This window comes from Pelophylax lessonae, assembly GCF_965119305.1.
Source record: "Pelophylax lessonae genome assembly, chromosome: 7".
Classification (NCBI taxonomy): Eukaryota; Metazoa; Chordata; class Amphibia; order Anura; family Ranidae; genus Pelophylax; species Pelophylax lessonae.
Window position 1 is genome coordinate 184,980,219 of NC_138774.1, and position 24,549 is coordinate 185,004,767.

The 24,549-nt window shown below is 47.7% G+C and overlaps 2 long non-coding RNA genes across 2 annotated transcripts; both read right to left on the reverse strand.

Moving 5' to 3' along the window:
* Positions 1–14,870: 14,870 nt before the first annotated feature.
* LOC309559640 lies at positions 14,871–20,762 on the reverse strand. The gene is made up of 2 exons (XR_014225477.1): positions 20,389–20,762; positions 14,871–15,564 (listed from the first exon to the last, which is right to left on the reverse strand). It is a non-coding gene; the product is annotated as an uncharacterized lncRNA (long non-coding RNA).
* Positions 20,763–22,609: 1,847 nt separating this feature from the next.
* Positions 22,610–24,000, reverse strand: LOC309559639. The gene is made up of 2 exons (XR_014225476.1): positions 23,850–24,000; positions 22,610–22,784 (listed from the first exon to the last, which is right to left on the reverse strand). It is a non-coding gene; the product is annotated as an uncharacterized lncRNA (long non-coding RNA).
* Positions 24,001–24,549: the final 549 nt, after the last annotated feature.

The window sequence follows — 24,549 nt, forward strand, 5'->3', positions numbered from 1 at the left end:
CCCCTAAAGCAACCACAGGATACCTGGCCCTAATGTTAAAGAGACTGTAATAGACCCTAAAACGACATTGGAGCATTTTAAATTACTTTTGTGGACATTGACAAAGCGATTTCTGTGCGACTGCAGCCGATCTCTAACTGCCCCTAGAGCAACCACAGGATACCTCTCCCTAAGCTCAAAAGATACTAGACCTATACCGAAATACCAGCCCTGAGAAGGACTTTTGTGGACATTGACAGAGCGATTTGTGACTGCAGCCGATCTCTGACTGCCCCTAAAGCAACCACAGGATACCTGTCCCTAACCTGAAAAGAGACTGTAGAAGGCCTATACTGAAATACCAGCCCTGGAAAGGACTTTTGTGGATCTTCACAGCGCTATATGTGTCTAGAAAACTCTCCCTGACGAGCACAGCAGACCTCTCCCTACACTGGCAGAAAACGGAATGTGAAATGGCCCCAGGTCAGGTCTATTTATAGGGTAGGGGGACTGTCCATGTGCTGGAATGTTTCAATTGGCTGTCCCGTTCCACCTGACGGCTGTGTCAGGGGAGGGCTGGCTGCCTTAGGCCTGGGGGGCAAGTCCAGTCAAGTGGCCCACTGAACCACCGAATCAGCTCAACATCCATCTGCATCACGTTGCCCGCACAGAGAGAGAGGGAGACTGCTCCACATTGCCCGCACAGAAAGAGAGAGGTATACTGCTCCACATTGCCTGCACAGAGAGAGAGAGAGTGACTGCTCCACATTGCCCGCACAGAGAGAGAGAGGGTGACTGCTCCACATTGCCCGCACAGAGAGAGAGCGGTATACTGCTCCACATTGCCTGCGCAGAGAGGGAGAGGGTGACTGCACCACATTGCCTGCACAGAAAGAGTGAGACTGCTCCACAATGCCTGTACAGAGAGAGAGAGAGAGAGACTGCTCCACATTGCCTGCACAGAAAGAGAGAGAGAGAGACTGCTCCACATTGCCTGCACAGAGAGAGAGACTGCTCCACATTGCCTGCACAGAGAGAGAGAGACTGCTCCACATTGTGCATGCAATGTGGAGCGGTCTCTCTCTCTCTCTCTCTCTCTGTGAAGCTGTGTGGGCAGCGGTCACTCTCTGTGCAGGCAGTGTGAAGCGGTCACTCTCTGTGCGGGCAGCGTGAAGCGGTTACTCTCTGTGCGGGCAGCGTGAAGCAGTCACTCTCTGTGCGGGCAGCGTGAAGCGCTCACTCTCTGTGTGGGCAGCGTGAAGCAGTCACTCTCTGTGCGGGCAGCGTGAAGCAGTTACTCTCTGTGTGAGCAGCGCGAAGCGGTCATTCTCTGTGTGGGCAGCATGAAGCGGTCACTCTCTGTGGGGGCAGCGTGAAGCGGTCACTCTCTGTACGGGCAGCGTGAAGCGGTCACTCTCTGTGCGGGCAGCGTGAACCGGTCACTCTCTGTGTGGGCATCGTGAAGCGGTAACTCTCTGTGCGGGCAGCGTGAAGCGGTCACTCTCTGTGCGGGCAGCGTGAAGCGATCACTCTCTGTGTGGGCAGCGTGAAGCAGTCACTCTCTGTGCGGGCAGCGTGAAGTGGTTACTCTCTGTGCGGGTAGTGTGAAGCGGTCACTCTCTGTGAGCAGCGTGAATCGGTCATTCTTTGTGTGGGCAGCATGAAGCGGCCACTCTCTGTGGGGGCAGTGAGAAGCGGTCACTCTCTGTGTGGGCAGCGTGAAGCGGTCACTCTCTGTGTGGGCAGCGTGAAGCGGTCACACTGTGTGGGGGCTACTCTCTGTTTTGGCAATCATGTGGAGGGCAGCGGTCACTCTCTGTGCAGGCAGTGTGAAGCGGTCACTCTCTGTGCGGGCAGCATGAAGCGGTTACTCTCTGTGCGGGCAGCATGAAGCGGTCACTCTCTGTGCGGGCAGCGTGAAGCGCTCACTCTCTGTGTGGGCAGCGTGAAGCAGTCACTCTCTGTGTGGGCAGCGTGAAGCAGTCACTCTCTGTGCGGGCAGCGTGAAGCAGTCACTCTCTGTGTGGGCAGCGTGAAGCGGTCTCTCTCTGTGTGAGCAGTTTGAAGCGGTCATTCTCTGTGTGGGCAGCATGAAGCGGTCACTCTCTGTGGGGGCAGTGTGAAGCGGTCACTCTCTGTACGGGCAGCGTGAAGCGGTCACTCTCTGTGCGGGCAGCGTGAAGCGGTCACTCTCTGTGCGGGCAGCGTGAAGCGATCACTCTCTGTGTGGGCAGCATGAAGCAGTCACTCTCTGTGCGGGCAGCGTGAAGTGGTTACTCTCTGTGCGGGTAGTGTGAAGTGGTCACTCTGTGCAGGAAGCGTGAAGCAGCCACTCTCTTTGGGGCAGCATGAAGCAGTCACTCTCTGTGTGGGCAGCGTGAAGCGGTCTCTCTCTGTGTGAGCAGCGTGAAGCGGTCATTCTCTGTGTGGGCAGCATGAAGCGGTCACTCTCTGTGGGGGCAGTGTGAAGCGGTCACTCTCTGTGCGGGCAGCGTGAAGCGGTCACTCTCTGTGTGGGCATCGTGAAGCCCTCACTCTCTGTTTGGGCAGCGTGAAGCAGTCACTCTCTGTGTGGGTAGCGTGAAGCGGTCACTCTCTGTGCAGGAAGCGTGAAGCGGCCACTCTCTTTGGGGCAGCATGAAGCAGTCACTCTCTGTGTGGGCAGCCTGAAGCGGTCACTCTCTGTGTGAGCAGCGTGAATCGGTCATTCTTTGTGTGGGCAGCATGAAGCGGTCACTCTCTGTGTGGGCAGCGTGAAGCGGTCACTCTCTGTGGGGGCTACTCTCTGTTTTGGCAATCATGTGGAGCAGTCTCTCAGAGACTGCTCCACATGATTGTCCCAGAGAGAATGAGACAGAGAGCTTGCCTCTTCCCCACACCCAGTACACAGACCAAAGAGACTGCAGGAAGATGAAGACTGAAGTCTTGGGTGTCACTGCTGCTACACTAAGCACTACTTGTGGAGTTTGGATCTTCTCTGGTGAGTGAGCACCACACCATTGGGTAAGCCAAGCAAGCGGAGTCACAGTAAGTGCAGCAGGCTAAACACGCAAGTCCTGCTGTCTCCCTGGGCACAACCACCATATTCCCCAGGCTGAAGGCTCCTCCTGTGTCAATTGCGGGTAGTGAGAAAAGCACATGCAGGCACATGCTGGTGCACTGGCCCCCAGGGCCAGATTAAGGGCATTGTGGGCCTGGTGCTGGAGTGGCAGGGATACGACGTAAGTAACACCATATCCCAGCTCTCCTCTTACTGGTCTCCTGTATTTCCAGGAGCCTGTGCTGGCTTGTGCCCAGACTTGGTCACAGCCACACAGGTGTAATGCTCGAGAAGCCTGGCATTTGATTTACCAAGCTTCCATAGAAACTGTGTGCTGGCGTGTGCTCTGTGGTGAAAGTTTCCCAGTCATCAGAATACAGTGAACACTGCCGGCAGCTATAGCAGCCACAGTGGCGGCCGGTGTGTTGGGGGCGCCGTCCCCCCTATCCATGCGTCCGGCCCCTAATCTACACGCGGGGCGCCGGACGCATGAAGTTCAATGGGTTTTTTTTTTAATCACCTGATTAGAGCCAGAGGCTCTAATAGGCTTGAGAAAAGGGTGGACCCGGGGCGCAGAGCAGTGCGCCCCGAGCCCACCCATTGTGTGACAATAGCGAATGAAAATTCACTATTGTCACATGGATCCTCCTCCTGGCCAATCAGGAAGCGGGTCCGAGACCCGCTTCCTGATTGGACGAAAGGTGAATGCATGCCATTGGCCGAGGAGGAGGCGGGAGGACTCGAGGAGACGCCGCCGCTGCAGGTAAGTCTCTCTGCATTGAAGGGGGCACGCTGGTCACTGCATTGATGGGGGCACGCTGGTCACTGCATTGAAAGAGGGCACGCTGGTCACTACATTGAAAGGGGGCACGCTGGTCACTGCATTGAAAAGGGGCACGCTGGTCACTGCATTGATGGGGGCATGCTGGTCACTGCATTGAAAGGGGGCACGCTGGTCACTCTGCATTGAAAGGGGGCACGCTGGTCACTCTGCATTGAAAGGGGGCACGCTGGTCTCTCTGCATTGAAGGGGGCACGCTGGTCTCTCTGCATTGAAAGGGGGCACACTGGTCTCTTTGCATTGAAAGGGGGCACACTGGTCTCTCTGCATTGAAAGGGGGCACGCTGGTCTCTCTGCATCGAAAGGGGGCACACTATACCTTGATTACTGAAGGCCCCTTTCACACTTTTTTGACCTCAAAGTCACAAAAGTCAGGCTGCTAGAAAAAAAAAATATTTCGCTACAGTGAAGGTGAGGGATTTGGAAGAGAGAGAGAGGGATTTGGGAGAGAGGAAGGGAGGGAGGGAGATAAAACTCACTTACTTTCACTGGATTCATTTTAAAGCTCTATCTGTTGAGCCGACTGCTCAGTTTGAACTTTCCCGCCCACACATCCTCTTGACAGACAGCACACGGGCTGCTCGGAATGTGGGCGGGCAAAGAGAGAGCAGATCCAGCCTCTAGCAGCCATTCGTGTGGAGGAGGGAGGGGCTTGGTAGCTCGTTCTGTAACACAGACGGTCAGCCCTGTGACAGAACACATCGCTGACTGCCTGTCAGGGAACTTCCCACAAGAGAGCTGGATCTTCCGCCCACACTAATGCAGCGACGCCCAGTGGCCTATTTAAACCAGCCTGCTCCAGCCATTAGTTGCTGGATGATCTTCAGCTTCCTGTTTCCTGTGTTCCTGAGTTCCTGTTCCTGTTTACTTGGATTACCTGTTACCGACCCGGCTTGTCTCACCTGTCTTGTCTCTCCTCCTGGCTCCGACCATCGGCTTGTTTACCCACTCTGCTTCAGTCTGCTGTTCCCGTGTATGACCCCCGGCTTGCTCCTACGGACTCCTCTTCTGCTTGATGAACTGTGTTTGACCCCTTGGCTTGATCTTGACCTCGCTCTTGTCGCACGCCTGGCTACCTTCTCCAGTCACCTTCAAGGCATCCTGCATTTCAGCACGCACTACGTGTCTACAACCACCGCAGTCACCTATTCACCGGAGCTTGCCGCAGCTGGCGACCCCTGTTCCTTTGGGCACAGCATTCCCTGTCTCCACCTCCAGGGGTGCCTTGCACTTAGCCACAAGGGAAGCCCTCTCAGCACCTCGGCCTCTGATCAGGTACGTGATAGTATCATCCAGCCAGAATATGTCAGAGGCCGACAGAGGTGCTTCCCAGCTGGAGGCTCTGTGCCAGCAAGTCGCAGCCCTCACCCAAGCAGTGACCAACCTACAGGACGGGTACTTCCAGTTGGAGGGTCGTTTACAGAACTTGGCAGTATCTTCCGCAACTACAGCTCCTCCTTCTGCAGGTCTTGCATCAGCCTCACTGACTCCGGAGCGTCACTCACCCACTCCTATGATGATGGCTCCTCCTCCTGAACCCAGGGTGCCCACTCCAGAGCGTTTTTCCGGCAATCGGAGGAAGTTCAGGGCTTTTAAGAATGCCTGTTCTCTCTACCTGGCTCTGCAACCAAGGACCTTCTCCCTGGAAACAGTTAAAGTGGGATTTGTCATCTCTCTGCTATCCGATGAACCGCAGTCCTGGGCTCATCACCTGTTGGAACAAAAAAGTCCTGTCATCAACACTTTGGACACCTTTTTTGAAGCCATGGGCCAACTATATGATGACCCACAACGCAGGGCCACTGCAGAGGCCACTCTCCATACCTTACAGCAGGGGAGGCGCCCTGCTGAAGACTACACTGTGGACTTCCGCAAATGGTCAGCAGATACTGAATGGAACGATGCCGCCCTCAGGCACCAGTACCGACTTGGCCTATCCGAGGCCCTCAAAGATGAGCTGGCACGAGTAGAAAGCCCCACCAGTTTGGAGGGCCTCATTCAGCTCGCCATCCAACTGGACAGACGCCTGCGGGAGCGGCGATCTGAACGTGTTCAGTCCTTCCGGCCTTCCTGGATGCTACCCAAGGTCCCAGTTGTCCCTGCACCTATTCCAGCCACAGCAGCCTCCTCTGAAGGAGAACCTATGCAAATTGGCATGGTTCGTTCTGCCCTGACCTCTGATGAGAGACTCCGCCGCAGGCGGGCTAACCTCTGCCTCTACTGTGGGGAGGCCGGACACTTTCTCCGCAACTGCCCTGTGAGGCCCAGTAAGTCTTCCCCACACAACTCCATGTATCAGCAAGTCCCAGGATCTTCCCTTACTCATCTTGTTCTCCATGTCTCCCTACAGGTAGCGAAAGGGGAGGTCCGACTCCCAGCAATAATTGACTCTGGGGCATGTAGTTGCTTCATGGATGTAACCCTTGCTAAGGACTTCCGGATTCCTATTCAGACTAAAGAACTTAAACTCAAGGTCCAGTTGGCCGACGGTACCACTCCTCGATCCGGGCCTGTTACTCACGAGACGGTACCTATTCTTACCATTACTGACTCTGGCCATCAAGAGTTCCTGAAGTTTGATATTTTATGTTCCCCCATGTTCCCCATAATTCTGGGGATACCATGGTTGCAGGCACACAACCCGCAGATAGACTGGATCCGAAGGGAGATCTCCTTTGGGTCCCCCTACTGCCTTCAGCACTGTCTGATACCCAAACCTGTGTCTCCTTCCAGTTGCCTGACCGTCCAGCCAGTCTCCGACTCCAGCCAGGACGTTCCTCCAGTTTACCATGATTTCCTGGACGTCTTTGACAAAAAGAAGGCCGATATACTACCACCTCATCGCCCCTACGACTGCCCTATCGAGCTATTACCTGGTGCAGAAGTTCCCTTTGGAAGGATTTTTCCACTTTCAGAGACTGAGCTTGAGGTGTTGCGCCAGTACATTGATGAAAACCTTAAAAAGGGATTCATCCGCCCCTCATCTTCTCCAGCTGGCGCCGGAATTTTCTTCGTAGAAAAGAAAGATCATACCCTCAGACCCTGTGTGGATTACAGAGAGCTCAATAAAATCACAATTAAAAACCGGTACCCTCTTCCGCTTGTTCCTGAGCTCTTTCAGAGGTTCCGTACCGCCCGGGTCTTTACTAAATTGGACTTGCGCGGTGCCTACAACCTAGTACGCATTCGCGAGGGCGATGAATGGAAAACAGCCTTTCGAACACGTTTTGGGCATTTTGAGTACCTGGTTATGCCTTTTGGTCTATGTAATGCTCCAGCTACCTTTCAGCACTTCGTGAATAATATCTTTAGAGAATACCTGGATAACTTCATGATTGTGTACCTGGACGACATTCTTGTCTTCTCCCCTACCCTGGAACTACATAGAATCCATGTCAAGAAAGTGCTGTCCACACTAAGGGTACACGGACTCTATGCAAAAGCAGAGAAGTGTTCCTTTGAAAAGACTTCTATACAATTTTTGGGTCTGATCATTTCCATTGATGGGGTAGCCATGGACCCCCAGAAGGTATCTGCCATCCTGGAGTGGCCAGCTCCCACGGACAAAAAGGGCATTCAGAGGTTCGTAGGGTTTGCGAATTTCTATCGGAGGTTCATCAAGGACTTTTCTGGCATTATCGCCCCGATTACCCAGCAAACCCGCCAACACTGCCGCTTCCAGTGGTCCCAAGAGGCTCAAGAGGCTTTTGATAAATTAAAGGCGTTATTCACTTCTGCCCCTGTCCTGCAGCATCCCGACCCCGCCCTGCCCTACGTACTGGAGGTTGATGCATCTGAAGTCGCCACAGGGGCCGTCCTATCTCAACGTCTGGGCCCTAAAGCACTATTGCATCCAGTGGCTTTCTTCTCCCGAAAGCTCTCTCAGCCGGAAAGGAACTATGATGTTGGGGATCGGGAACTGCTGGCCATCAAAGTCGCTCTGGAGGAGTGGAGATATCTCCTGGAGGGTGCAGCGCACCCAATTATGATATTCACCGACCATAAGAACTTGGAGTATCTCAGATCTGCCAAGCGCTTGAGACCACGACAGGCCAGGTGGGCCTTGTTTTTCTCAAGGTTTAATTTTCACCTCACCTATCGCCCAGGATCCAAGAATGGTAAAGCGGATGCTCTGTCACGAATGTTCCCTGAGACCCCAAATACTGCCACCCCCAGCACCATTCTGTCTCCCCAGAACTTTCTTCTTATCCAGCCTGATCTAAGGGCCACCCTGGAACAGGTTTCCTCCCGGTGCCCTGAGTCCGAAATCCCCACACTTAGAAGGCAGGAAGGTCTTTTGTGGCACAGGGATAAGATTTTTGTACCCGAGGGAGCCAGAGTCCAGGTTCTTAAAACGTTCCACGACCACCAGCTGGCAGGCCATTTTGGAGTCCGCAAGACATTAGAACTGATCCAACGTTCCTATTGGTGGCCCAACCTTAGACAGGACTGCAAAGACTATGTAAGTTCTTGTACGACCTGTACCCGAAGTAAAGGAAGTCTCACGCAGACTTGGGGCTTGCTAAGACCTCTGCCTGTTCCGGACCAGCCTTGGAGGATGTTGTCTATGGACTTTATTGTAGAACTGCCCCCTTCTGAAGGTTTTTCCACTATCCTGGTAGTAGTAGACCGCTTATCAAAGATGGCACACTTCCTGCCTATGGTGGGCACTCCCTCAGCCATGGACACAGCACATATCTTCATCAAGGAGATTGTAAGGCTACATGGCGTACCAAACAGTATTGTCTCGGACAGGGGGGTACAATTCACCTCTCGATTCTGGAGGGCCCTCTGCAAGGCTTTGGATATCAAGATTTGCCTATCTTCTGCCTATCACCCCCAGAGCAATGGCCAAACGGAGAGAACAAATCAAACGTTGGAACAATACCTTCGTTGTTTTTCTTCCTTCTCACAGGATAATTGGGTGGCCTTACTGCCCTGCGCAGAGTTTGCTTACAATAACTCTATTCATGCTACCACCAACCAATCCCCATTCTGGGCCAATTACGGCTTTCACCCCTCTTTTTTACCCAACTCTGTACCAGAAGCAACGGTACCCGCGGTTCAGGATAGATTAACCTTTATCCAAGAGAACTACCTAACCCTCCAGGCAACCATGCGTAAAGCGCAGGAAGATTATAAGAGGTCATATGACAAGAAGAGAAAGGAGAATCCAGCCTTGAAAGTGGGGGATGAAGTGTGGCTCTCCACGGCAAACCTCAAACTACCCTGCCCATCACGGAAGTTGGGTCCAAGGTACATTGGCCCTTTCAAAATCAAGAAGGAAATCAACCCTGTAGCCTTCGAACTTTCCTTACCGGATTCCTACAGGATCCATCCTGTTTTTCATATCTCCTTGCTCAAGTCTGCCTCTTCTGGCCCTTTCTCAGGAAGGGGTGATCCACCTCCACCTCCCATCTCGGTGGGTGAGGAATTTGAGTATGAGGTAGAGGCCATCCTAGACTGCCGAAAGAGGGGAAGACAGGTCCAATACCTGATTAAGTGGAAAGGGTATTCACCTGAGGAAAGTTCATGGGAGCCTGCAAATAACGTTCATGCCCCCAAACTTCTTAGAGAATTTTTTAACAAGCATCCTGAGAAGCAGGCCCAATTGGGCATCCGGAGGCTGCCCTTTGGGGGGGGGCACTGTCAGGGAACTTCCCACAAGAGAGCTGGATCTTCCGCCCACACTAATGCAGCGACGCCCAGTGGCCTATTTAAACCAGCCTGCTCCAGCCATTAGTTGCTGGATGATCTTCAGCTTCCTGTTTCCTGTGTTCCTGAGTTCCTGTTCCTGTTTACTTGGATTACCTGTTACCGACCCGGCTTGTCTCACCTGTCTTGTCTCTCCTCCTGGCTCCGACCATCGGCTTGTTTACCCACTCTGCTTCAGTCTGCTGTTCCCGTGTATGACCCCCGGCTTGCTCCTACGGACTCCTCTTCTGCTTGATGAACTGTGTTTGACCCCTTGGCTTGATCTTGACCTCGCTCTTGTCGCACGCCTGGCTACCTTCTCCAGTCACCTTCAAGGCATCCTGCATTTCAGCACGCACTACGTGTCTACAACCACCGCAGTCACCTATTCACCGGAGCTTGCCGCAGCTGGCGACCCCTGTTCCTTTGGGCACAGCATTCCCTGTCTCCACCTCCAGGGGTGCCTTGCACTTAGCCACAAGGGAAGCCCTCTCAGCACCTCGGCCTCTGATCAGGTACGTGATACTGCCTGCCTCGCAGTACTGGATGGAATTCCTTAGTGTACAGCCGCACTCAGCTAACTCTGGAACTGCACGTGCGCAGTTGTGAGCTGGCGACACAGCTGCCTTTTTACAAAGCATCAGAGTGGCCCATGGGGAAAATGCCTCCCTGCCCCCCGGCCCAGTCCGCCCCTGCCTCCAGCCACAGAATACAAAGTTCTTTGCTGTCAGGTAAACGCATGTGGGCTAATTTTTAAGGCCTGTAATGCGCGACACTTACTTATTTATCCTGTGAATGCCTAATGTACCTCCAGCCACAGAAGACAACGTTCTTTGCTGTCAGGTGAACGCCTGTTCATTTTGCAAATTTTTGGGCCTGTACTGGCCGAAGCTTACTTCTTTATCCTGTGAATGCCTTATTTTTTAGACTGGAATTTAAAATCAATGGGTCTGTAAACGCTCCGCTAAATTGTGAAACGGATGCGGACCCATTTTACAGACGTGTGAATGGACCCTATATGTACAGTGGTGATCGAAAGTTTGGGAACCCCAGGTAAAAATTTGTATTAACCACTTAAGCCCCGGAAGATTTTACCCCCTTCCTGACCAGGGGGTATTTTGCGATTCGGCACTGCGTGATTTTAACGGACAATTGCGTGGTCGTGCGACGCTGTACCTAAACAAATCTGACGTCCTTTTTTTCCCACAAACAGAGCTTTCTTTTGGTGGTATTTGATCACCTGTGCGATTTTTTGATCATGCGCTATAAACAAAAAAAGAGCGTAAATTTTGAAAAAATAACAATATTTTTCACATTTTTTTATATGAAATTCCCCCCCCCCCCCCCCCAAAAAATGTAAAAATCAAAATTTTTTAACATTTTAGGCCAATTTGTTTTATGCTACATATTTTTGGTTAAAAAAAATCGCAAAAAGCGTATTTTGATTGGTTTGCGCAAAAGTTATTGCGTTTACTAACTAAGGGAAAGATTTTTGTCATTTTTGTCGTTTTTTTTTTAACGTGTAATGGCGGCGATCTGCGATTTTTTTTGCGGGACTGCGACATTGCGGCAGACAGATCGGACCCTTGACTGACATTTTTGACACTTTTGGGGTTACCAGTGACATTACTACAGTAATCAGTGCTATACATATGCACTGTTACTGTAAAATGACACTGGCAGTGAAGGGGTTAACTTTATTTGACAGGGAGGGGTTGTGTGTGTCCCTAGGGGCGTGATTCTAACTGTGATTGGCTGTGGCTTGAGGTGTAGGAACAGTGATCAACAGTCCTACATAGTAGAACCTTATGATCACTGTTCTTACACAGGGGAGAATGACAGGCGGCTTGTTTACATCAGCCGCCTGCCTTTCTCCTGCTCTAACGGACGATCGCGAGTGCCCGGCGGACATCGGGTCTGCCGGGCACACGCGCGGGGGGGTCCGTGATCGAGCGGGAGCGCGCCTCCGGCGCCGCGCGCTCGCTCCCCTGAGCCTCACAGGCTAGTGACGTACCCATACGTCACTTTGCCTGTGAGGGGCTGACCACCACAGTATATGTACAGTTTCAGTTTTCTAGACAACTGCTTAGAAGATCCCATGGTGCTGATTGTTGGGGCAAGGTCAGATGAGCCTGGGCATTTAAAACCTTTGAGATTGACATCACCTGGTCTTCCCAGATGATGATTGAGAACAATCCATGACACCGGCAGGTCTCAACCTTGCAAAGGGGGCAGTGCATGCTATAAATTCTGCAGGGTGCCCAAACTTTTGCAGACGCCATTTTTTTGTTTTCTGTAATTTTGAAAGTGTCAAAGATGGAAATAAAATCTAACTTTTGTTGTCATATTATAAGAATGTCTAATCTGTAATTTGATGCCTTTTGGAGATTTTTCCATCTTTCCTTGGCTTCTTTATGCACATTAATACAAATTTTTACCTGGGGTGCCCAAACTTTTGATCACCACTGTATTTGACATGTATTTACCGGCTGCTGTCAGTTCTGGCTGGTTTAGGCAGAGCTATTACATTATTAGTCGATCGTAGACTCGCTTAATACTTCTGTTATGACAGTGTCCATGTTGTGGGACTATGTGCACAGCTAATAAGTATTTTGTAGCTGCAAATATGACCTGGAGGTTTTTAATGTTTGTCTCCCATTAAAATAAATGGGGTTCAGCGCAAACTTGAGGTTCGCAAACATTTGAGCGAGTTCGTGGATAGCGTTCACGAACTGCCCCAGCCGATGTTCGTCCATCACTACTAATAGATACAACTCTTTTTTCCTTAAAGCGGAGTTCCACCCTAGTTATACATTTTTTTATAAAAATACCCCCGGGACAGTCAGGGCTAGCACATTCCACAATGGATAGCCTCTGATCTGTCCCGGTTCGCACTTACCTTTCAGGAGAAATACTTACCTTGAAATTGTCTTGTCCAGCGCTGCCATCTCAGGTGTGGGCAGCTTGAAGCCAGCGTGATCCTCTTCCGCGTCCTCTTCGGTCCTCTTCCTTCTTCTTCGGTCCCACGATGCACTGCACCGCCCCCGACGTCACTTCCGGGTCGGGCGCGTCATCCCTCCACAGCTTCTGGGCATGCCCAGAAGCTGTTTAGAAGGGAATGACGCGCGCGCCCCGGAACTGACGTCGGGGCCGGTGCAGGCGCAATGATTCCTGGGAGCGATGACGTTCAGCTCCCAGGAATCATTGCAAAAGCCAGGAAGTGACGAATCGTCGTGGCCGCCGAGGGGAGGAAGAAGGAAGTAAGGTGAGTATATTTTCTCTAAAAGGTAAGTGAAAAAAAAAAAAAATTATCCATTTGTTTTTCAGGTGACCGGGAGCGAGAAGATGGAGGTAAGTATAAATTTCGGGTGGAACTCCGCTTTAAGGTGTGTATCCTCATTCACATGTGTCCTCTTGTGTCACAATGTACAGTGTAAATGCTTTGTTACTAATATTTTCATGCCTCTGCAGAGAAAATGTAATGAACCTTTATTAAGCACTCTGTTGATTGTATTGTTCATTTTTAGCAATAACATTAAAGAAGAAATATCACTACAGCTAAAAAATTGTTTTTGTTACTCCTCCAATCCCTGGTTCAGCAATACCCTGTTCATGGAAATCCATGTGCCACTCATATGATTTTAGCAGCGCATCCTCCCTGGTTATTCCTGTCCCCCACCCATTCCTGGTTCAGTACTATGTCCTTGGAAATCCCTGTACCCTTCATCTCTAGTTCAACAGTGGCCTATCTCTGGAAATCCTTTCTCCCTCCCCCTCCCCCCATCCCTGGTTGAAGAACACTTAAACCAGGGATCCTCAAACTACAGCCCTACAGCTGTTGAGGAACTACACGTCCCATGAGGCATTGTAAAACTCTGACATTCACAGACATGACTAGGCATGATGGGAATTGCAGTTCCTGAACAACTGGAGGGCCATAGTTTGAAGACCCCTGACTTAAACACTCAATCTGTGGAAATCTATGTGACACCTAACCCTGGTACCTTTAAAATCCCCAAATCCCTCCATCCATAGTTCAACAGCATCCTGTTCTCAGAAATCCAAGTGATCACTAATCCTTGGTTCAACATCATCCCATCCCTGGAAATCCCTGTGCCCCCATCCTTGGTTCAACATCATCCCATCCCTGGAAATCCCTGTACCTTCATCCTTGGTTCAACAGCATCCTGTCCTCGGAAGTCACTGTGCCCCCTGTCCTTGGTTCAACATCATCCCATCCCTGGAAATCCCTGTGCCCCCATCCTTGGTTCAACATCATCCCAGCCCTGGAAATCCCTGTACCTCCATCCTTGGTTTAACAGCATCCTGTCCTCGGAAGTCACTGTGCCCCCTGTCCTTGGTTCAACATCATCCCATCCCTGGAAATCCCTGTGCCCCCATCCTTGGTTCAACATCATCCCATCCCTGGAAATCCCTGTGCCCCCATCCTTGGTTCAACATCATCCCATCCCTGGAAATCCCTGTGCCCCCATCCTTGGTTCAACATCATCCCAGCCCTGGAAATCCCTGTACCTAAATCCTTGGTTCAACAGCATCCTGTCCTTGGAAGTCACTGTGCCCCCTGTCCTTGGTTCAACATCATCTTATCCCTGGAAATCCCTGTACCTCCATCCCTCGGAAGTCCCTGCGCCCCCTATACTTGGTTCAACATCATCTCATCCCTGGAAATCCCTGTACCTCCACCCTTGGTTTAACAGCATCCTGTACTCGGAAGTCCCTGTGCCCCCTATCCTTGGTTCAACAGCATCCTGTCTCTGAAAATACCTGTACCCCCATTCCTTGGTTGAACAACATTCATTCCCTGGAAATCCTTCTGACACCTGTCCCTGGTCCCGCTAAAATCCCTGCACCCTCATCCATGTTTTAACAGTATCCTGACCCTGGAAATCCCTATTCCCCGCATCTTGTTCTTGGAAATGCCTGTGCCCACCATCCATGGTACACTAGTACTGACTGCATTTTTTTACAAAGCCTCTTCTACATATATTAATTTCCCTTAAAACCCAACCTGCTCTGTTTTGCCTTGGGAGTGAAGAGTAAACCCCCCCCCCCACTTTAAGGTATGGGAATCATGTGACTCACTCATCCTATAGTATAGGGAAGGAATGGGTGCTGTCACCTGGTAAGGGTCTCCAGCACTGTAAAAGCTCCAACTAGAGTGACATACTATTTACGCAGGGTCCTTTCTCCAGCAAGTGAAGGGAAGGGAAGTATGTGTAGTGTGCTGGATGGGAGGGTGAACCTATTCATTTGCCATGTTCTTGAGGAATGTAAATTAAAGCTCACAATCCAACATACATTAACAAAAGTTTATTAAACCTGCATTACATGAAAATGTAAGCGCGTCAAAGCCAAGTGTGAGTTCTCTGGTTGCCAGATTATGGTGTAGCAACTTCCTGGGCAATGATTTAAGGCCTTGAATATTTGTATCGGCTAATGTACAATATGTAACACCAGTCAGTCATATATGAATACATTAAGTGTTCAGTGGGGTGTTTGGCACATCGGAGGTTTTGGTGGGACTGGGATGTTGGGAATTACATCTATTTCGGCATCCATCCACAGGCCCCATATAGTACGCTTCCATAAAGGTGCAGCACTGCATGAATCTTCGGTCACACCACAGCCCCACTGCCTCATTCTCTTTCTGTGGCCTGTTGGCGCAATTCCCATTCGTGTAAAAGTGCTGGCGGCCATCTTGGCAACAATTCGTTGTGTTTGCTTTTGTGGTAGTCACCTCATCACCTCCTTTCGGGGTAGCTTGTAAGAAGGAAAACCGGAATAATTAATTGTTTTGACACTTACATGCAATTAATTCGGGTTTATATGGCACACACATTACAATCTGACTGTTACAACCTCCTTTAGATTCACCAGGGTCTGCCAAAAGCTTCTCAATCACATCTTGCTGGTAAATCTAAAGCTTACCATACACATTATGCAATTGAACCATACAATCTTTGTACAATCAACTTTAAATTTATCAAAACTATGTAATATGAGAATGATGAAGAAAAAATTCCGCGCGAATGGATCTATTTGAATGATAGGCTGCAGCCTACCCCAAAAATATAGTATGACTATATCAGGGTGTGAGAAAAGTGGTAGGGTAATTGGCGCTGCCAGAAAAATAAGAACTATAGAAAATATATACAATGGCGTGTCTCACAAATCTAGGTATATGTAGATGATAAATATATAAAATTATATAGGCAATGGTCCTTATATATACCCAATGATATTAAGCCACAGTATGAAATGTGAATCTCAATAAATTAACCAACAATTCATTAATTAATAGCACTAATAAATGGTTAATAAATTCAATAATAAAAGTGAACAAGTGTGAATGGATAAAACTGTAAACAATGTCTTAAGACTAAAAACAAAGTGACTTTGGTAATAAATGGTGTGAACACTAGGTGGCGGTGGTGATTAAATTAATAAGTGTGGATATCCAAGTAAAACAAGTAATGAATGATACCAAGTGCGAAGTGCTGTGATTATCATCAAAAGTAAATACAATACTAGAGGTGGAGAAGTCTCCCAATCCAGTGCAATAATGGATATCCAAGTGAAATATGATATGTAAACAACGTCAAAATAAAATTAGTTATAAAATATATATAATGTGCCAAGTGCAACATAAAGAAGATCCAAAATTATACAATAATAGAGATCCCAGGAATAAATAAATTAATTTCTTGTGGTAGAATAAATACTTAAATAGTCCGTCTTATAAGTGAAAAAAAGTCCACAAATTATGCTCAATTAAAAAGTCCAAAATCATGCAATATAGTAAAAAAGTGCCAAAGGAAATATCATGAATGGAGGATGTGCTTCCCAGTGTTGGATCAGGATGTGGGTGCTGGGTGGGGGAATCCCGTGCTCCCCTTCCTAAGTAGCTGACGTCATCAGGAGCAGCTTGATGACGAAACGCGTAGAGCGTAGGCACGTCAGTTCCGCACCTTGAGACGCACATCCGGTCGTTGAGACGCACGGCGTCCGGAAACACCGGACATAATTTGTGGACTTTTTTTCACTTATAAGACGGACTATTTAAGTATTTATTCTACCACCAGAAATTAATTTATTTATTCCTGGGATCTCTATTATTGTATAATTTTGGATCTTCTTTATGTTGCACTTGGCACATTATATATATTTTATAACTAATTTTATTTTGACGTTGTTTACATATCATATTTCACTTGGATATCCATTATTGCACTGGTTTGGGAGACTTCTCCACCTCTAGTATTGTATTTACTTTTGATGATAATCACAGCACTTTGCACTTGGTATCATTCATTACTTGTTTTACTTGGATATCCACACTTATTAATTTAATCACCACCGCCACCTAGAGTTCACACCATTTATTACCAAAGTCACTTTGTTTTTAGTCTTAAGACATTGTTTACAGTTTTATCCATTCACACTTGTTCACTTTTATTATTGAATTTATTAACCATTTATTAGTGCTATTAATTAATGAATTGTTGGTTAATTTATTGAGATTCACATTTCATACTGTGGCTTAATATCATTGGGTATATATAAGGACCATTGCCTATATAATTTTATATATTTATCATCTACATATACCTAGATTTGTGAGACACGCCATTGTATATATTTTCTATGTAATATGAGACCCTACCTGAACTATCCAATCTTTTCTTATCCAGTCAGGCATAGTTTTTTGGTAAACCTAAAGGAGATTGTATATTCAGACTGTAACATGCATAGTGAGCCTAATGGTGGGCAAACATGCTTCAATATTATCTGGTTAATCTGTGATTCAATCAAAATGATCGAATCTGCAAACAAATGAAAAGCTATAACTTCCCTTCCAATTAATTTAGACTTGATTTAGAGTGGATTCAATCAAACTGAGTCGACTGGTCTGGGCGAAAATATATTGATTGTTTGAACTGAGGTTCTCCTGGGTCTCTCCCTCTCGATGCAGGAGCCATTGACTCCTACTGCTGTCAATCACAGCCAGTGAGGCGGGAGCAGGGGGCGGGCTGGGTTGTGCTCTCTGTGTCTTATGCAGTGTTGCCAACCCCTCGGAGGGAAAATTACTGGCAGAACGTCCAAAATTTACGGACGGTACCAATTTTTTACTGGCAAAAAATCATGAAATTTACTGACCAAGCCGCATTTTTTACGGACACTGAAAAAAGTACCTAAAATAACAATTTTCAGTGCTAAACAGTGCAAATATCAATATTTTAACTATAAACATATAGCTAGTGCTATTAGCAATGTGTTTAAGTTAAACAAAAGTCAAAAAACATATTTCTCAAATTTACATGAAGGTTGGGCTACCATAACCCAGCCAGCACAGAGATCCCCCTTACATCAGAGTCTGCAGACTCTGGTCAGACACGGTACAGGAGGTGGTCAGAGACTGCGGACATGGTACAGGAGGTGGTCAGAGACTGCGGACATGGTACAGGAGGTGGTCAGAGACTGCGGACATGGTACAGGAGGTGGTCAGAGACTGCGGACATGGTACAGGAGGTGGTCAGAGACTGCGGACATGCTACAGGAGGTGGTCAGAGACTGCGGACATGATACAGGAGGTGGTCAGAGACTGCGGACATGATACAGGAGGTGGTCAGACACTGCGGACATAGTACAGGAGATGGTCAGTGACTGCGGACATAGTACAGGAGATGGTCAGAGATTGCGGACATAGTACAGGAGATGGTCAGAGATTGCGGACATGGTACAGGAGAGGGTCAGAGGCTGCGGACATGATACAGGACAAGGTCAGAGACTGCGGACATGGTACAGGAGGTGGTTAGAGGCTGTGGACATGGTACAGGAGGTGGTCAGAGACTGCGGACATGGTACAGGAGGTGGTCAGAGACTGCGGACATGGTACAGGAGGTGGTCAGAGACTGCGGACATAGTACAGGAGATGGTCAGAGACTGCGGACATGGTACAGGAGGGGGGTCAGAGACTGCAGACATGGTACAGGAGGGGGGTCAGAGACTGCAGACATGGTACAGGAGGAGGTAGGTCCTACCCATCCATCTACCTACCTACCTGTGTGATATCAGGGGAGCTACTTACCTACCTGGTAGGTAGCTCCCCTGATATTACACGGGTAGGTAGATAGATGGATGGGTGGGTAGGTAGGTAGCTCCCCTCATATCACACAGGTACTACTGGTAGATAAATGAGTGGATAGATAGGTAGCTCCCCTGGGGTCCCGGAGTGGCAGTGAGGTGACAGTGTCCGGCGGGGACCGGGTCAGAGACTCAGAGGCAGGGAAGTGGGTCAGGGAAGGCAAGGCAGTACAAGTTACAGCACTTACATGAAACATCTCCAACTCCTCGTGATGCCAGGACCAGTGTGTGCCCCCCTCACCCTTCCATCCAGATGAGAGGAGCCGGCTCTGAGTATGACTTACTTGCAGCGGATGGATTGGACAGTCAGTGGCCATGGTGCCCAGCACGGCTATGCCCGCACGGATAGGTAGATGACCCCCTCCATAGCTCAAGCCGATCGCCCCCCCTCGGTGAGCGGATGAAGATCGGGCTGTGTCAGGCGAAGTTCCGGCCGGGTCGGCTTCATCACACAGGCGGGAAAACTTAAATGAGTGCGGAGGGGCGGAGGCAGAGGCGGGCCGTGGCTTTCGTCCGACGTCGATAACTCGGGGATCTCCGGAACTGCGCGCCGCACATGCGCAGTTCTGACAGTGCCGCCGTAGATTTACTGGCACTTTTCTCCTGCTACGGGCATTTACGGGCAGGAGAAAAGTGCCCTGTTTTAACGGGCTGTCCGTAAATCTACGGGCGGTTGGCAACACTGGCCTTATGGACAGACAGCTGGCTCGGGAGCGAGCACGCATGAGTGCCCCCATAGCAAGCCGCTTGCTAGGGGGCACTCGTAAGGGGGAGGAGCCCAGCGCGCCAGCAGGGGACCCGAGAAGAGAAGGATTGGGACTGCTCTGTGCAAAACAGCTGCACAGAGCAGGTAGGTATAACATGTTTGTTATTTTTTTTATATATATAATTTTTACAATCACTTTTAATCACCGGTCATGTAAGCACTGTAACAGTGATCAAATGGCCAGAAGCCAGTCCCACCAGCTTCTGAACTTTAGTCCAGACTGAGAGTCTTTGCGCTGAGACATGCAGGGAGTGCACTCTTAGCAATGATGCATACTTGGGGCACATGGATGTTAAAGCATGCTCTTTTGCTCTTGGGTATATGTGTTGGGTGGTTTTAAAGGGGTGTCAACTATGAATTAAAATCCAATATCCTGTGTGTCACATATGGATTGAATGGGTTGTCAACTATAGATTTATTATTCCAGTAGAGATCGATCACAAAATAAATTAATATTTTATTGAAGCTTGTACAGCCACCATAAAGGAGATTCTACAGAGATTATACAATCAGATTATACCATGTATGACCCTCCCCAATACCCCAAACTTAACTTGTACAATATGAGAGGGCACCCAATGATGACAATAAACTGATCTGGTGTTGGACCTTCAGGTAAGTCACCATACTGGAGAAACATTGAGGAGAATTTACTAAGATTGGAGTAGACAGAATCTGGAGCAATTGTACATGGCAACCAATCAGCTTCTAGTTCTAATTTTCTAAGCCTAAATGAACAAAGTGAGGCTAGAAGCTGATTGGTTACTTTGTCCAGCTATTCCAGATTGTGTCTGCTCCAGATTGACTAATTCTCCCCATTCAGTTTTAACATGTAGGCTCACCAAACACATTATACAATCTGACCTTACAATCATTGTACAATCAACTTTAGATTTATCGAACCAATGTACTATGAGGCCCTACCTGAACTATCTAATCATTTCTTATCTAGTCAGGCAGGCCCATGCACTACATACTTGTTGGTAATCCTACAGGAAATTGTATTATCAGACTTTAACATGTATGGTGAACCTAAGTGTGGGCACACGCTCTGATTTTATTATCTGATTGATCTCCATTAAAATGATCAAATCTGCAAAAATGTAATGACTTCCCTTCCAATCAATTTAGACTGGATTTGATCAGAGTCGATTTGACATAGTGGAAAATTCTTGATCATTTGGCATCGATTGGCAGCACTGAGATACTTTGTGCATGAATATAATTGTATTTCGATTGATCAGATTATGAGATTACATGATGGAAACAGAGGTATGATTGATAGATTAGGATCCTAAATTGCAATCATATCCTAGTCCCTTCCTGCCTGCCCTGGTGTTCCTTTATACAGTTCTGAATGCCCTGGGGGGTAGGAAGGATTACCGATCATGTGACCACTGTCACAGTGGTCACATGGTTAGAAAACAATCCCGCTGGCTGCTGATCTTTAGAATGTACCTTAGGGGAAATTTCATATTTATATATTAAAGTTGTCTCGCAATATCTAAAGCCTCCAGTATCCTGGTTACGTTAGCTGACATCATACCAAAGGATGTCATTTCAAACTAACCAAGTCTAAGAGATCGATCTCAACATAAATCAAACATTTATCAAAGCTTGCATGGCCACCATAAAGGAGATTCCACAGATACTGTACAATCAGATTATCACATGTATGACCCTTTCCAATACCGCACACACAACTGGCACAATATGAGGGGGGCACTCTATGATGACAATAAACTGATTTGGTGTCAGACCTTCAGGGAAATCACCACACTGGAGGAACATTGAGGAGAATGTACTAAGACTGGAGCAGACAGAATCTGGAGCAATTGTACATGGCAACCAATCAGCTTCAAGCTTTCATTTTCAAAGCCTAACTGAACAAGCTGAGGCCAAAGCTGATTGCACACTGTGGACAGCTGCTCCAGATTGTGTCTGCTCCATTTTGACTAATTCCACCATTCAGTTTAAAAATGAAGGGAACACATCAATGTGTTTGGAATATTACCTATGGTAGCATTAGGTTTGGTTTGGGATTCACGGTTGTCCACTACTGTAACGTTTTCAGACTGAGCCAACTGTTCTGATTCATTCCCTTTGGGTGAATTTTCTGGTATAATCTGTAATAAACATTAAAGTTAAACTCCAGGCAAATACATAAAAAACTATATAATACAATTATATATCCCTTTAAATATTATAAAATATATTCTTTCATATCACTAATATAGTGGAGTTCCTCTTTACCAAACTTGTTTAGCAGTGGGCGCAGGCCCCTTCCATTCCCTTTCCCACAATCCTCTGGGCTCCCACAACCCCCAGGACTTCCAGACACACCCAGGGGATATAAATACCACTGTTTCTCACCCTTGGGTGCTCAGATTGTGCCAGATGGAAGAGCAATGACTGGGATGTTAGCTGCCACCAGGTAGGGGTCTGGCTTTGTTCTCTACAGGTGGGCTAGCAGATGAGGGTGCAAAAGCACTCAACTTCATCTAAAGCCTCAGTCATTGTAGTGGGCTCTGTTCACCCATCTCTGGGCATCCAGACCAGAGACTCCTCCTGCCTCCCGTCTGTGGAACCTGTAGGGAGATCCCTGTGGTTGACTACCTGGGCCACCAGCTACAGCAGCTCCTTGTGAGGTAAGTGTTACCACCTTCCCCTAGGGCAATGGTCCTCAACTCCGGTCCTCAGGGCCCACTAAAAGGCCAGATTTTAAGTATTACCTTGGGGAGATGCAGACTAGAGTACTGCAATCACTGAGCAGCAAATTATATCACCTGTGATGTATTTCAGTGATCTTGCAAACCTGGCCTGTTAGTGGGCCCTGAGGACCAGGGTTGAGGACCATGGCCCTAGGGAACTATAACTATCATTGTTTTCACTAGACTGAATTTTACTTTTACCACTGAGGTCTTCTTATATTCTGTTCTCTTAGCTACTGTTATTCTATATTGTGCTGTCACCTAATGCGTGTGTGCCTTTGTGTGAACCGTTCCTAAGTAGCCCTGTACTACAATATTTGCACTACCTGTTATACATTGCCTTATGCTTGTTACATACCTCTTGACTGGGAAGTCGGGAATTATGTTTATTTCGGCAGCGGCATCCAACCACAGGCCCCATATAGTACGCTTCCATAGAGGAGCAGCACTTCAGGAATTCTTGGTCACACCACAGCCCCACTGCCTCATTCTCTTCCTTCGACCTGTTGGCGCAATTCCCATTCGTGTAAAAGTGCTGGCGGCCATCTTTGCAACACTTCCGCCTTTTTGCTATATACTGCGGGTCATCTGTGGGAGTTAAGGTCACATCAACTGTAAGAAGGAAAAACAAAAGAATTCACTGTTTTGACACACATTACAATCTGACTGCTAAACTTACTTTAGATTTACCATTGACAAGGGTCTGCCAGTAGGTCCTCAATCACATCATTGTTGGTTAATCTAGCAGAACCTTGTCACTGAGATACTTTGTTCATGAATATGATTGCATTTGGATTGATCCGATTATAAGATTACATGGTGCAAACAGATGTGTGATTGACAGATTACGACTTTAAGTAGCAATCTTATAGTACCCTTCCCACGTGCCCTGGTGTCCCTAGGAAGGATTGACAATCATGTGACCACTGTAACTGTAGTCACATGGTTGTAAACCAGTCCCTCCAGCTGCTGATCTTTAGTCTGGTCCAAGAGCTGTCTTTGACAGCTCAGACAATATACTGTGATCTCCCCCTACATAAACATTGGCTGTCCAGAAACACATACCGGTATGTCCTGCGTATGGGCATTAAGGACCACCTATTTTGCTGCTGTACATATGTGTTGGGCAATTGCAATGGGGTTAGCTATCAATTGAAATTCACTATCCTGAGTGTCGCATATCAAGGAAATGGGTTGCCAAGTATAGACTGATTATTCCAGTAGAAATCAATCTTAAAATCAAACATTTATCAAAGCGTGTATGGCCACCATCAAGGAGATTCTACAGAGATTGTACAATCAGATTATAACATGTATGACCCTCTCCAATACCCCACACACAATTCGTACGATGTAATGGGTCACTCTGTGATGACAATAAACTAATTTGGTGTCACACCTTCAAGAAAATCACCACACTGGATTAACATTGAGAGGAATTTACCAAGACTGGAGCTCAGAATCTGGAGCAATTGTACATGGCAACCAATCAGCTTCTAGCTTTCATTTTCAAAGTCTAATTGAACAAGCAGAGACTAGAAGCTGATTGGTTACTTTGTACAGCTGTTCCAGATTGTGTCTGCTCCAGTTTGACTAATTCCCCCCATTTAGTTTGATCATGAAGAGAACACATCAATGTGTTTGGAATATTACCTGCTGCAGCATCAGGTTTGGTTTGGGATTCACGGTCATCCACCACTGTAACTGTCACAGACTTTTCTGGTTCATTCTCTCTGGGTGAATTTTCTGGTATAATCTGTAATAAACATTAAAGCTGAACTCCAGACAAATATACCAAACACCTATTTAACCTCCCTGGTGGTATGATTCTTTCCGATTTTAGGTGCTGAAAGCGGCACCATTATTTTGCATGTAATTCTTAAGAACGAGCAGCCCAAACCAACTATTTACATATGATTTTTTTTCTTCTTTATAACATCTCAGGTATGATAAAGTTTGAAACACAAAATCATAAATTATAATATAATAAATAACTATAAATAAGTTAAAGTATGTATGCATTTATATATATATATATATATATATATAGATATAAGATATATATATATAGATATATATATACACATAAAAAGTACAGTAAAACTGCAGGAAATGGCACTGGGGGGCAAACTAATATGAATTTGTTTTTTTTTTGTAATGTATCAGTGTGTTTGGTGTGTTTTACTGTTTGAATTTGCTGCCGGCTCCACCCCCCTGCGAGCGTCACGTCGCAGGAAACGGAATCCGGGGCACAGAGCATCGGGAGGAAGATCCGGCCGCCGCCGCACACTGCCGGGGTACATCGCTGGATCCCGGGGACAAGGTGAGTACCCTCTCTTACAGGATCCAGCGA